This window comes from Talpa occidentalis, unplaced genomic scaffold (genome assembly GCF_014898055.3).
Source record: "Talpa occidentalis isolate TD23 unplaced genomic scaffold, MPIMG_talOcc4v2.1 talOcc4.11, whole genome shotgun sequence".
NCBI lineage: Eukaryota > Metazoa > Chordata > Mammalia > Eulipotyphla > Talpidae > Talpa > Talpa occidentalis.
The window spans coordinates 78,853,713-78,867,656 of NW_023601104.1; the positions used below are offsets into that span (position 1 = coordinate 78,853,713).

The following is a 13,944-nucleotide window of genomic DNA, read 5'->3' on the forward strand; positions in this document are numbered from 1 at the left end:
AAAGTTCATCATATACTATCAGGGAAATGCAAATCAGAACCACAACGAGCTTGTGATTCTGACACCTGTGGGAATGGCCTATATAAAAAAAGGCCACTAACAAAAAGTGCTGGTGAGGGTGTAGAGAAAAGGAACCCTGGTACCTGTTGGTGGAATGTAAACTAGTCAGTCCCTATGGAAAATAGGATGGAGGTTTCTCAAAATATTAAAAATAAATCACATGATTAGGCATCTATTCAAAGAATGCAGAAACACTAATTTGAAGATAGATATGTCTTCCTTTGTTCATTGCTGTATATTTACAATAGCCAAGCTATGCTAACAATATAAGCACCTGACAGGTGGAGTAGAAAAAGATGTGGTACAGATACATGATGGAATACTACTCAGCTATTTAAAAAGATTAAATCTTGGGCCTCCCTGGTGGCGCAGAGGTTGAGCACTGGGTTGCAAAGCTGCCCGCAGCCTCTGCAGTGCCAGTTCGATCCCCAGCCACCGGGCGAGGATCCCACATGGCGCGCAGACCTCTCCTGCCATCCACTGCTCCCCTCAGCAGTGTACTTCGTCACTCTGCCTGTTCTACTCTGCTCTGGCTCTGGTGAATTCTCTCACACCCTTCTGTGCTTCTGACTGTACCCAGTGCTTGTATAAATAAATAAATCTTTAAAAAAAAATAAAATAAATAAAAAGATTAAATCTTGTCATTTGTAACAACATGAATGGAACTGGAGGAGATTATGCTGAGGGGGATAGGAGGAATAAAGGGTGGAGGGAGTCCAATGGACCACAGTGGAGAGTTATTGGTACTCTGGTGGTGGATGTGATGTGGTATGGTGTGGTAACACATTTAAAGAGGTATGAGGCTATCCTCCTCAAACATATAGTGTTGTAAACCAACATTACCTCAATAAAAAATTAAAAATTTAAATATAAAAAGACCCAATGCAGCTAGAGCATGGATACACTATATAGACATCCACTACAATGTTTGATGACAGTATTTGGGAAACAGGAAACAAAATTTTCAGTGATTTTGACAAAGAACTATTTTATCCATTATAAAATGAAAAGATTAAGTATTTTCAAGTACTAATGTTTATTCCAGGTCTAAGTCCCAAATGACGGAATTAATGTTGATAACTAGTTTTATTTTTTTTTTTAATTTATTTATTTATACAAGCACTGGGTACAGTCAGAAGCACGGGAGGGTGAGAGAATTCACCAGAGCCAGAGCAGGGAGCAGAGCAGGCAGAAGGACCGAAGTACACTGCTGAGGGGAGCAGCGGGCGGCTGGAGAGGTCTGCGCGCCATGTGGGACCCTCCTCCGGTGGCCGGGGAGCAGCCGGGGATCGAACTGGCGCTGCAGAGGCTGCGGGCAGCTTCGCAACCCAGCGCTCAACCACTGTGCCACCGGGGAGGCCCAATAACTAGTTTTAAAGTAAACAGCGCTTTTACTAAAAAAAGTATGTTTCATCCATTTCGTGTGGAATTTATTATAACTTCAGGTGGTTTTAAACTATCTGTCTAAACAACCTGGGATACTGTGATTTCTAAGAAAAATATATTTCATTATTCAGATGAACAAAATATATTTCTTATATGTATTTGGTCTTCACACACTGTTCTGGCTCATAGCTCCCAAAAAGCCTTGTAATTTCCTAAGTGTAGAGAGTGATTCAAGGTGTCTCTTGTTATGGGACTTTTTGAGAAGCACCTAAGGCTAAGGGCTGGTACCTGGAGAGCCAACCAAGTGATTAGAGGGTTGTAACTGCCAGTCCCATCCCAGACTTCTGGGGAGGGTAGAGGAGATAGAGATCCAATCAGTTGCCAATGGTCAATGAGTTAATCATGCCTAAAATATGAAGCCTCCATAAAAACCCAAGAGGACTGGGCTTTGAAGAGATTCTAGGTTGGTGGACATTTAATTTGGGGAGAATGGTAAACCTGCAAAGGGCATGGAAGCTCTAGGCCCTTTCACCATAACTTGCACTATGCATCACTTCTATCTGGCTGTTTCTGACTGTATCCTTTGTAGTAAGTCAGTGACCTAATGAGTAAATGGGTTTTCTGAGTTGTGACCTGCTCTAGCAAATTAATTGAACCTGATGAGGAGGGTGTGTGAACCTGATTTAGAGTCAGATGGTGGGTAAGAAGCAAAGGTAACAGCCTGGGTTTAGGATTGGTATTTGAAGTGACGGGTGGTCTTGAGAGACTGAGCCCCTTAACCTGTGGAATTTGATGCTATCTCTGGGTAGAGTCTGAATTGAGATGAATTTTCAGGGACCCTAATGATGTACGGGAATTGCTTGCAACTGGGTCCAGGAATCCACCCCAAAATTTTTTTTTTAAATCCTCTTTCCAAAACTTTAATACAAAGGGGGTAGGGAATTGTAACAATATGAGTTACAATATGAGTCAGGAGGTGGAGTATTCAAGATGTTTAATGTCACAACAAACAAAAATTTCAGAGTAATTAAGTTAAACACTTCTAAAAGGAAAAGTCAAATATTTCAGCAGTATTCCCCAAGATCGAGTTATAATTTTATTGATATTAATTTGTAACTCTGTTATCCACTAGCTTTTATACAGTATAACTGTCTATTGTTCATTATAGTCATCAGTAAAAAAATGCATTAAAATTAATTACCAATGAAATCGCCAGAGAATCTGAGCAGTACTAGTCTATACCAAAAAAAAAAAAAAAAAAAATCACAAAAATTTAAAGATTAAAATTTAAGAGATTTAAAAGATAATCAGGATAATTTTCAAGAAATTGAGGTGAGGTGGGCAGGGGTTTATCATACTAGGTATTTAAATTTTTTTTTTTTTTTTTAGAAATAGCATTTTTTTTTTAAGATTTATTTATTTATTTATACAAACACTGGGTACAATCAGAAGCGCGGGAGGGTGAGAGAATTCACCAGAGCCAGAGCAGGGAGCAGTGCAGGCAGAAGGACCCAAGTACACTGCTGAGGGGAGCAGCGGGTGGCAGGTGAGGTCTGCGCACCATGCGGGACCCTCCTCCGGTGGCCGGGGAGCAGCCGGGGAGCGAACCGGCGCTGCAGAGGCTGCGGGCACTTCGCAACCCAGTGCTCAACTGCTGCGCCACCGGGGAGGCACCCAGGTATTTAAATTTATAACAAAGTTAGCGTGACTAAAAACAATGTAGTTCTGGTTCAGGGATAAGTTCACAGAGAACATAAACACAGGCTCACAAGCATACAGAAACATGTCATCAAATTTAAGAATCTCACTGAGATTAAGCGAGGAATGGATGCTACTCAATAGTGTTGTTCTTACTTATTTCTATATGAAATTATATTATCCATATATTTAGAAGTATTTCAGCATCAAAAAACCTTTAAAGTTCATCCAGTTCAATATCATCATGTTATAAAAGAAGAAACAAAAACCAGAAGTTAAAACATTTGATAAAATCAGAGTGTGGCAGCATAGGAATTAAACTCAAAAATTATTTATTTATTCAAGATTTTTCATTCTCTCATTCAATACAAACAAAACACTTCCCATCCACCACAACTTCTTTACATCACCCATGATATCAACAATGATACCACTGTGGCAGAAGCCACAAAAGGTATGGTAAAAGAAATAGCCAATACATATTTTCATTTCCTGCCATTCCCAGACCTTCTTTTCAAGGCAACTGGCCCCAAAATCTAGTCTGCCCCACAAAGATTAAATTTATCTAAATTCAAACTAATGACAGAGTTCCATGGTTTCAGTAAGCGGGGATTCAGAAAGAATTTTAAGAACTGTGACTCTTGTGTCAACACATCAAAAGTATCTACAAATATCAAGTATTTAGGAAGCACAAATTACTAGGCCCAGTGTTTTTCAGGCACAAGTTCCATCAACCTCATATCTGTTTGTTTCCAGAGGATGTTAAACATTTACATTTAGAGATTTTCACAAAGAGTAGTTAAACAAACATTGCTGAAGACTGTCTGAAGTAGTTGCTACAATTCCAAGACTCAATTAAGGTATACAGAGAGATAATTTATCTTCTCTAGGAAAGCACTCAATCTCAATCTCTAGGGTTGTCCACCATCTGCTAATTCAGATAAAAGTTTTCCAAAAATTACCCTATAGGATACACGACAGGAGTACAGACAATGAAGACAGACAGATTGGTTAGAGTCCATTTGCAAACCTGGAAATTTCAATCTAAACTTTGGCCAGCACTACCACACATATAAAGAAAACAAAATTGATTGTGTTTAATCACTTTATCCCTGGAGGTTTGTATGAGCTCTGGAGTCACACTATCTAGGTTTGAATCCCAGTGCACTACTTACACAATGTTTTGGGCAAATTGTTTAACCTCTGTGATTCACATACTTCAACTGAAAAATCAGGATAATAGTACCTACCCAAATGGGGATTATCATGAGAATTAAATTAGTGTATGTAAAGCTCTTAGAACAATACTGGCATACAGTGAGCATTAACTGCTGCTAGTATTTTTATTACCTGATAATACCTTTACTAGAATATCAGTTCTCACATGCAGCTCAAATACAGAAGATTCCTAGCCAGATTATGCAATTATAATGCTCCTGAATCAATAACTGAATACACCAAAGTCAAAAAGTGCTTCCACAAAACATACCCCAACATATTCCTTTTGAATCATTTAGTTATCTAAGTTCTCACTAATATTAATATCTAGGGCCTCCCCGCTGGCGCAGCGGTTGAGCGCTGGGTTGCGAAGCTCCCCGCGGCCTCTGCGGCGTCGGTTCGATCCCAAGCTGCTCCGCTCCCCGCCCACCAGAGGAGGGTCCCACATGGCGCGCAGACCTCTCCTGCTGCCCGCTGCTCCCCTCAGCAGTGTACTTCGGTCCTTCTGCCTGCTCTGCTCCCCGCTCTGGCTCTGGTGAATTCTCTCACCCTCCCACGCTTCTGACTGTACCCAGTGCATGTATAAACAAACAAACAAATAAATAAATAAAATATGTGCCTCTTTAAAAAAAAAAAAAATATTAATATCTAGTATCAACTAACTCCAGAAACTCTATATGAATTGTCACTACAATATGGAACTTCTGAAAAGTTTATACTTGAAATGTTTTTATTTTACTTTAAATACAAATTAATCTCACAAATCAAAATAAATCTAGATCCATACATAGTAATAAAGCATACTTAATCTTTTATTAAGACATTTACTGTCAACTGCAAATTTGCCTTTGTCAAAGATCCTAACAAAAAAGAGTAAGTGTTCAACTTATTTAGTCATCTCAAAAATGCAAATTAAACCACTCTAAATTATTACTACATGCCCACTAAAATAGCTAAAATCAAAGACACCCAAGTAGTGGCCTGAATATGAAACCACTGGATCTCATACACTACTAGAGAAGAACCACTTGGCAATTTCTTATAAAGTAGATTAAACATCTGCCCTTTAACTCAACATTTCCACTCCTTGATATTCCACCAGGAGAGAAGAAAGGATTTGTACAAGAATGTCTACAACAGCCTTATTCATAAAACACAAAAGTCTATTAACAAGAGAATGAAAAAACGTAAAGTGTTCATAAGATGAAATACGGTGGGCCTCCCTGATGGCGCAAGGGGTTAAGCACCACACCATGGAGCAATCCGCAGCTGCTGCAGCACAAGTTCGATCCCTACTCGGCCAGGGAGAAACCCACGTGGTAAGGCAGACCTCTCCTGTCTTGCCCCGCTGCTCTCCTCAGCAGTGTGTTTCAGTCAGTCTGCCTGTTGTGTTCCCCACTCTATCTCTGGTGGATCCTTTCATCCCACCCCCCGCATCTCTGGCCTGTGCCCCAGCTCTTGTATGCATAAATAAATAAATCTTAAAAAAAAAAAAAGATGAAATACTGTGCCACCTAGGTAGGACATTACCTGTTACCTACAATGATGTAGAATTTACTATTCAATAACCATGTCTCATCTTTATTTTCTTCAAATTGTACATTTTAAACAATCCCTGTTGAAGATAATTTTTATCTGAAAATAAACTTGTTTATTAACTCATCTGAGTTTTCTTGACAGAATATAAACTTTTGAGGAATTTTTAAATTGGTGCTTTTAAGAGTCAAATAAATCCGAGTTTTATTAATATTTCCTATAAAACTCAAATATATTTGCATATACTGAATTTTTTTTTTAATTTTTTTAAAGATTTGCATACAAGAGCTGGGGTGTGGGGGCCAGAAGTGTGGGGGCGGTGAGAGGATTCACCAAAGACAGAGTGGGGAGCAGAACAGGCAGATATACTGAAAGACACTGCTGAGGGGAGCAGCGTGAAAGACAGGAGAGGTCTGTTACAGCATGCAAGACAGGAGAGGTCTGTTGTGCCATGTGGGTCAGCTCCCTGGTCTGCCAGAGCTGGAACTCATGTTGCAGTGGCTGCTGATAGCTTCATAGTGCTGAGACTTAACCCCTTGCGCCACCAGGGAGGCCCTGAATATAGTCTTTTCTTATGCATTCTCATTACATGTTCATCCTAAGTTTTCTCTCCAGAAAGTACCCATGTACAGAAATGAAACTAGTTTAAAATGGCTACTGTGATGGAAATGAGGTCTTCGGGAGCTCCAAGTGTACTTACGGCAAATTGAATACTTAAGTGTGGTTTAGCGATTGCCTTAACAGGATCATATTTATAAGGGCATACTATTACTGCAATTTTCTGATTATGGTTTGTTTCCTTAATAAAAAAAAAAAACCTAAATGTACACAAACAAATGAATCTTAAAAACAGGAATTAAAATGTCAGATAAAAAGAGTACCTAAAGAATTATTTCATTTATATAAAATCCAAGAACAGACAAAATCAGAAAGTAACTGTGGAGAGGGAAGGCAAAACTAAATTGAAGGGAACGAAAAACAACTTTTTGCTGGTCATTTACGTAAATTAAGTCACAGCTATGAATATATCCATTCCTTAATGCCACTTAAAAATGAGGGACCACTCAAGAGAAAAATGGACAAAGGAACATCACTTAAGGAAAACTTAAAGGTTAATAATCATTCAAAATGTCACAGGTGATCATACAATAAAAATTTCAGAAGCCAGTTACTATTTATTCCTTATCAAATTAGCAAATTTTTTAAAATGATATCACTACAGGCAAAGATACATGTCTCTCAATTTCACACATTGGTAATAGAATGCAAATTAGTACAACTTTTCTATGTGGTATGTTTTGCTCTCTTGAGAGTCCTAAAAAAATGTATACCTTGACTTGATAATTCCACTTACAGGAATCTACCTTAAGAACAAGAAAATGTATAAAAATATTTATGTCTCTCAGTATTTAGTAATTGGAAATTTAAACAATCTAAATATAAACATTATGGAAAATGGTCATATAAATGATATATCCATTTATCCATATATTCATGTACCCAGCTAAATTGTGTTTTCAATTAACTATGACAGCAAAATGCATGTGAAAAAACAAGTTCTGAATTAATTTATATAGTAAAAATATTCATGAGGATTAAAAAAAAATAAAGAACTAGGGGCCAACATAAAACCTATCATATCTCACAAGTGTTTGGGATTTGTTGGAAGAACACAAGTGATACCCCTCACTAACTAGGTCTACTGAAGGAGAAAAAAAGACCAAAGGAATAAGAGCATTCATTAAGGAACACACCATTCATATTATTTCAGATATGAAGAGCCAACTTTATCAAATGAAGTCAAAGTCCTTCAGGATATGCTAGACAAAGTTACAGAATTGAGTACTGTGCTAATATATACCAATCATGTTTAATTTGAGCTAGAGAAAATAATTAGATGATCTGGTGATTTTCCACAGGACTGAGCTCAGCTCTTTTACAAAGCAACAAAAGAAGGGAAAGGCACAGCAAGAAGTCAAGCCAGCAACCTGATTTCCCAGAAAATTAGTTCTTACTTGGCAAAGTCTGGCCTCATATCCTAAAGAGAAGCAGATCTCTACAAATTGAGAAGACACAAAAAATTCAAATACTTTGTAAAAGATGTATATGTTTCCTTTAGCTCCTAAGAGTTTCAAGAAAGAATTAACATCTATTAGAAACATAGGGGGAAAAAATTAAAAGACCAATTTAGAGTCAAATGTTCTATAAACAAAGAATAAATTTGTTTCAAAATGCTAAGTAAACCCTACAAGTTGTAAAGTAACTATATTCTTTTTTTTTTAAAAAAAGGATTTATTTATTTATTTATTTATTTATACAGGCACTGGGTACAGTCAGAAGCGAGGGAGGGTGAGAGAATTCATGAGAGCTAGAGCAGGGAGCAGAACAGACAGACCGACGAAATACATTGCTCAGGGGAGCAGCGGGCGGCAGGAGAGGTCTGCACGCTATGTGGGACCCTCACCGGGTGGCCGGGGATCAAACCGGAGCTGTAGAGGCTGCAGGCAGCTTCGCAGCCCAGCACTCAACCGCTACGCCACCGGGGAGGCCCAGTAAGTACATTCTTGCTATTTTTTTTTTTTTTTTTTTTTTAAAAAACAAAGAGGAAAATGCCATGCTATTTCTAACCTTCAATTGGGATTACATGGAAAAAGAAAAGTTTGATATTAATAATGTTAATTCTGGATCTTAAATTTACAAGGTTAATAAATATCCTTAAAATTTTTCTCTATAATGTTTTTAAACTTCACTACAGAACAATTACTTGAAACTTCAACTTAAAAAAGCAAGCCTTAGGGCCTCCCTGGTGGCAAGGGGTTGAAGACGCAACCTATAAAGCTATCCGCAGCCACTGCAGCATGAGTTCCATCCCCAGTCAGGGAGACACCCACATGGTGCAGCAGACCTCTCCTGACTCTCCTGCTGCTCCCCTCAGCAGTATATTTCAGTCAGTCTGCCTGTTTTGTTCCCCACTCTGTCTCTGGTGAATCCTTTCACCCTCCCCCCACACCTCTGGCCTGTATCTGAGTGCTTGTATTCATAAATAAATCTTTAAAAAAAAAAAAGGGGGCCTCCCCTGCGGCGCAGTGGTTGAGCGCTGGATTGCGAGGCTACCCGCAGCCTCTGCAGCGCTGGTTCGATCCTTGGCTGCTCCCCGGCCATCTGAGGAGGATCCCACACTGCGCACAGACCTCTCCTGCTGCCCACTGCTCCCCTCAGCAGTGTACTTTGGTCCTTCTGCCTGCTGTGCTCCCCGCTCTGGCTCTGGTGAATTCTCTCGCCCTCCCGCGCTTCTGATTGTACCCAGTGCTTGTATGTATGTATCAATCAATCAATAAATAAATACATCTTTAAAAAAAAAATAAAAAAAGCAAGCCTTAGTATTCGATCTTCCTCCATAAAAAGGGTATGTGTAAAAATCGAAAGGAAGGCTCTTCTTAAAAGGAAATAGGTGAGTTAAAGAGGAAAAAGTGAGAAGAGACAGGGAGAAAAGAAGGGGTATAATAGAATTTGTTTCTTCTGTCAAGTCACATGCTTAAACATTTGACCCTGCTTTTCATTAAACGTTCCAATACTGAAACTTCCATGGAACAAGGGATATAGGACTGCCCAGCGACAGAAAAATGGCAGCTGCATTTCATTTAATATTCAAACATAAAGCAATGTCAGGATGAAATTATGCAATTATATATTTAAATCAGTGGGTCATTTACAGCCCCTTCTTGCAACTCTAAATTGCTTCCCTCAGCACTGTGACCCCAATTGTCACGTTAGACCAAAGGCCAACAAATTACTATTTACTGTTTGGAAGAAATAGTAACAAAGCATAAAATTTTATTAAACTTTTTATAAAAATATACAAACGTTATAGTCTCAACAAAGGTTGCTGGGACAACTGGATTCCATATGCAAAAGAATTAATGTGGGCCCCTTCTACACACTGTACACAAAAATTAACTCAAAATGGATCACAGATCTAAATGTAAAAGCTAAAACTATAATTCTTGGAAGAAAACATAGACATACATATTTATGGCCTTGGATTAGGAAATGCTTTCTTAAATATTTTATCAAACACACAAGCAAATTAAAAGTTGGATTTCATCAAAATGAAAACACTTTTGTGCTTCAAAGAACACCATCAAGAGAGTGAAAACACAACCCACATATTGGAAGAACATATTTGTAAATCATGTATTTGATAAGGGACTTGTATCCAGAACACACAGATTTTTTTGTAACTCATATCTCAATAAAAAAAGGCAACCAAATTTTTCAAGTTGGCAAGGGATATGAATAGACATTTCCCCCGAGAAGATACACAAATGTCCAATAAACCTAAGATCAAAGGTTAACCAAGTTGAATCTTAAATAAATCTAGGAGTTTTGCTTTTTTCTGTGTTCTGGCTTCCCTGACTTTGCCTTTATTCAGGAGTCAAGCAGTGTTCTACAGTTTTCAATTCCACTTCCCTTAGTAATCTGAAATTGATCGCTTACCTTCTTCCCTAACCAAACGGGAAAAAAATCTGACAATACTCATTTTCCCAGTTAACTATATGTACAAGTTACCACAATTAAGATTTTGCTGTCTAATCAGAGAATTCAAGACTTTCATTGTGATTAGAATACAGATATCAGTAAGCAAGTGGGTGAAACAGTTTTAGTGACGAGAAAAGGGAAAGTCACTCAACCTTAATTACAAATATAGCAGCTCCTTGGTTAATGCATTTAAGATAACTGGGACTCTCCCCTGCTGTTTAATCCAGATTCCACTGGAAAGGACAAATAGGAAGGCCTGGCTTAGTTATGATTGCTTTTGCTACGCCCAAAAGCTACAGAAGCAGAGACAAGTCCCAGCCTTTTTCTAGGTCCACATGGTCCCGCTTAGGCTCCTATTCTCTAGAAATGGCACTTTTCAGTCTGACATGCTTTCCTGACTGGAAGAAAATAGCAAGCGGTGGAAACAGCACAAAATGAAAAATATGTTCCTGGGAGAATGTTGCAAATAGGATCATCCTCCTTTACATATGTCACTCTAGGAAAACTGCCAAGAACTGCTCACTCCTCTAGACATACTTCCTGCAGATCCTCCAGACTCCTCCTTAAACACATGCCAGTATTCTCATTCTCCTTTAGTTTCAAATCTGATTTTGCCCCATGATTTCCAAGTTCATACTTACATTCTCAAAAATAAACAGCAAATACCTAGTATTTAATGACAACCCAGTCTATGTCTCACATCTGAACAAATAATCTCGTTTATATAATAGTATAATCGCAAGCCTTTAATAATGATGCTAAAACAAAATGATGTTTATTTTACTAAAACAAAATTTCTTTGCAAGTAAAAGATTTAACATAAATTCAAGATTAAAAAAATGTTTTTTATTCAATGAGCAGTTTCCTTTTTTTGTAGGCCTATCAAGGAAACATATACTAGAATGCTGAAATTGGCAGACCTCAAGATACATTTCATAGAAGTCAAAATATATTAAACAAAATGGATGTGTTTTGGCAAGTCCAAAATAAAATGTAGTTTTTCAAGTACTCTTAAATAAAAGCTTTTTTTCAGTGATTAAGTTTACCAAAAGAACTTTTCCTAATAAAGGAATTCTCCCAGTAAACTAAAAACCTGACATAGAGGTTTTGTACTTTTACAGAACTATATTTTCAGGCACCAACATTTCCATTAGGATACACTGAATGGGCAGCTACAGGGCAAGAAGCAAAGAAAGCAAATGAGAAGCTATTTATAAATGAAGACAAATCTACTGAAATTTAAAAATAAACTTAATTAACCAGTGTTAATTGAACTTCCAATTTTTAAAATCATTTACCTGAATGAATTTATGTAAAATTGAGTCTCAACTGTACAGTTAGGAATGCACAGTTCTTTTGGGATTTAAAAGCCACCAGTTATTCAACTACAGATTAACAAATCTCACAGTAAAAGGAGTTGAGCAATCAGAGCTATTCATAGATAAGTATGATTAAATTATGGGTGAATAACAAGTCAACTGAATAAAGTCCATTTATTAAAAAGCAAGTAAGTAATCAAACTGGACAATGTTCACAATTATGAAGCATGACCTTATATATTTTTCTCACACTCAAGTATTAAGATTCAACATTCCTCCATCAGTTGGTGAAAAATTAAAATATCTATACAAAAGTGCCCACCAAATGTACACTATTCTAAAGAAAATCCATTTTGGTGACAAGGATATTCACTTTAAGTCAACGCACGAAATTCAAAAACCTTCATCTGCAGAACCTTTGTCGCCAAAAATTAATAAATTTGTTTTGTGAAAAGGGTGCTTATGTTTTTCAACTCAAACATGCAATGAATATGTTTTGCAATCTTCCAGTCAAAAATAAAAATGCTAACAAAATATAAAAATTTGAAACAGCTGAAACTGATTTCAGAGAGAGAAAAAAATTATCTAAAAATTCTGATGCAAAGCTAAACCAATAGCTTATTCACAGTTCCATGAAACATTAATGAAAGGGTTATATAAATCTCCTGGATTAAAGATTTTAAAGAGAGCTGCAAGAATCTTTCAACTTTCAATACTGCTTTCTCTGTTCTTATACCCATAAAAATAAGACATAAATCAACTCTTTCTAAACATAAGCCATCTAATTTTCAATAGAAATTAAACCAAGAGCAGCACAAAATAGACATATTCTCAATACAATTTAATGTCACAGACTACATTTAGGCCCTTCAAACAAGTTAAATTTACAATATATACCACATCCAGTTCACTCTCAAGGGAGAAAAACACCAAAACAAAAGCTCCGGCTTAATAAACTGTTTACTTAGTTGTTATGCATCTATCCCTGGTGCATTTTATCATCAAGTATTATCATCATTTCTCCCCTCTTCAAAAAAAATCTATAAATCTAAAACACAATTTAATCTGGTTCCTTTAAAAATGCTTTTGTAGTATGTGTTATATTAGTGCAAGGCCATGAAAAGCTTCAAAATTACTTTCTAAAAACAAAATATCTTTTTTTAAAATGTGTCTAATTGGGTTTTTACTTGTTTTCTGTACATGAAATGTTCTCAAACCAGTCTGTTTCGGTGTCAGTTATTTACAGCCAATATACTGTGTATAATTAGGTTATTGACAGACAATGCTTTACAGTATGGGGTATACAAGGGTACACAAGAAGGCACAAGTAAAACAAAAGTGTAGCATATTAGAAACACCACTCAAGTTCATTTCTTTGCCTCGAATTCCCTTTTTCAGGCCAATGATTCGCTATATCTAAAATGAGGCACCACAAAATATGTGATAAGGCAAACATGAGAGAAACCAAATCAGAAACTGAAGAAATTTAATAGACCTAGCACCACCTGAGAAAGAATTACCATGGGGAAAAATAAATAAATAAACCCAGTCCCTTGCTTTCCCTACTAAAAGACTGCTTTCGCTGTGTTACAGGCTCAAAAGTTTTTCAAACTCTTTGACTGTAAGTACACACATGTACGAGAAAACTTTCCCAAAACAACACTTCTCCTTACCTAGTGCACCACCAGTCAGTTCTGTTCTATTCTCTTTATTCACAATGCTGGTGGTAACTGATACTATAAATTAATCAAACATGATCCACAGTTTGAAAAAGAAAGGTTTAAAACAGGATATTCCTTATATTAGGATCTTTTTGGCAATTTGCCTACCTGTCTCCAGCAATGTGAAAAGGTATTTTAAGGTTGCTATACTATTACTGTTTTCATTAAAGGAAGTGGTTTGTAAAGTGTGGTTTGTTAACAAAAGCATCACCTGCGAGAAATGCAGTCTCAAGTCGCACCCCATACCTACTCAATCAGAAACTGTAAGTGGGATGAGCATTCACCAGCCCTCCAGGTGATTCTGATGCCAGCTAAAGCTTACAAACCACTAATTAAAGAATTCAGGTCTGGTAGAGGAAGGTGGGGGAGGGTCCAAAGGTCTAGAGTAAAGCACTATGGATGCTTAAATGGTAACAGCTGAGAAGCTGTGAACCTAGTCCCCTAAATCATATGCAGTATTCTGAACC

General features: G+C 37.3%; 1 protein-coding gene across 10 annotated transcripts in view; it reads right to left on the reverse strand.

The window, feature by feature from the left end:
• The window catches only part of NUMB (NUMB endocytic adaptor protein), a 164,212-nt gene that overhangs the window by 148,642 nt on the left and 1,626 nt on the right, over window positions 1–13,944 (reverse strand). The window lies entirely within an intron of this gene.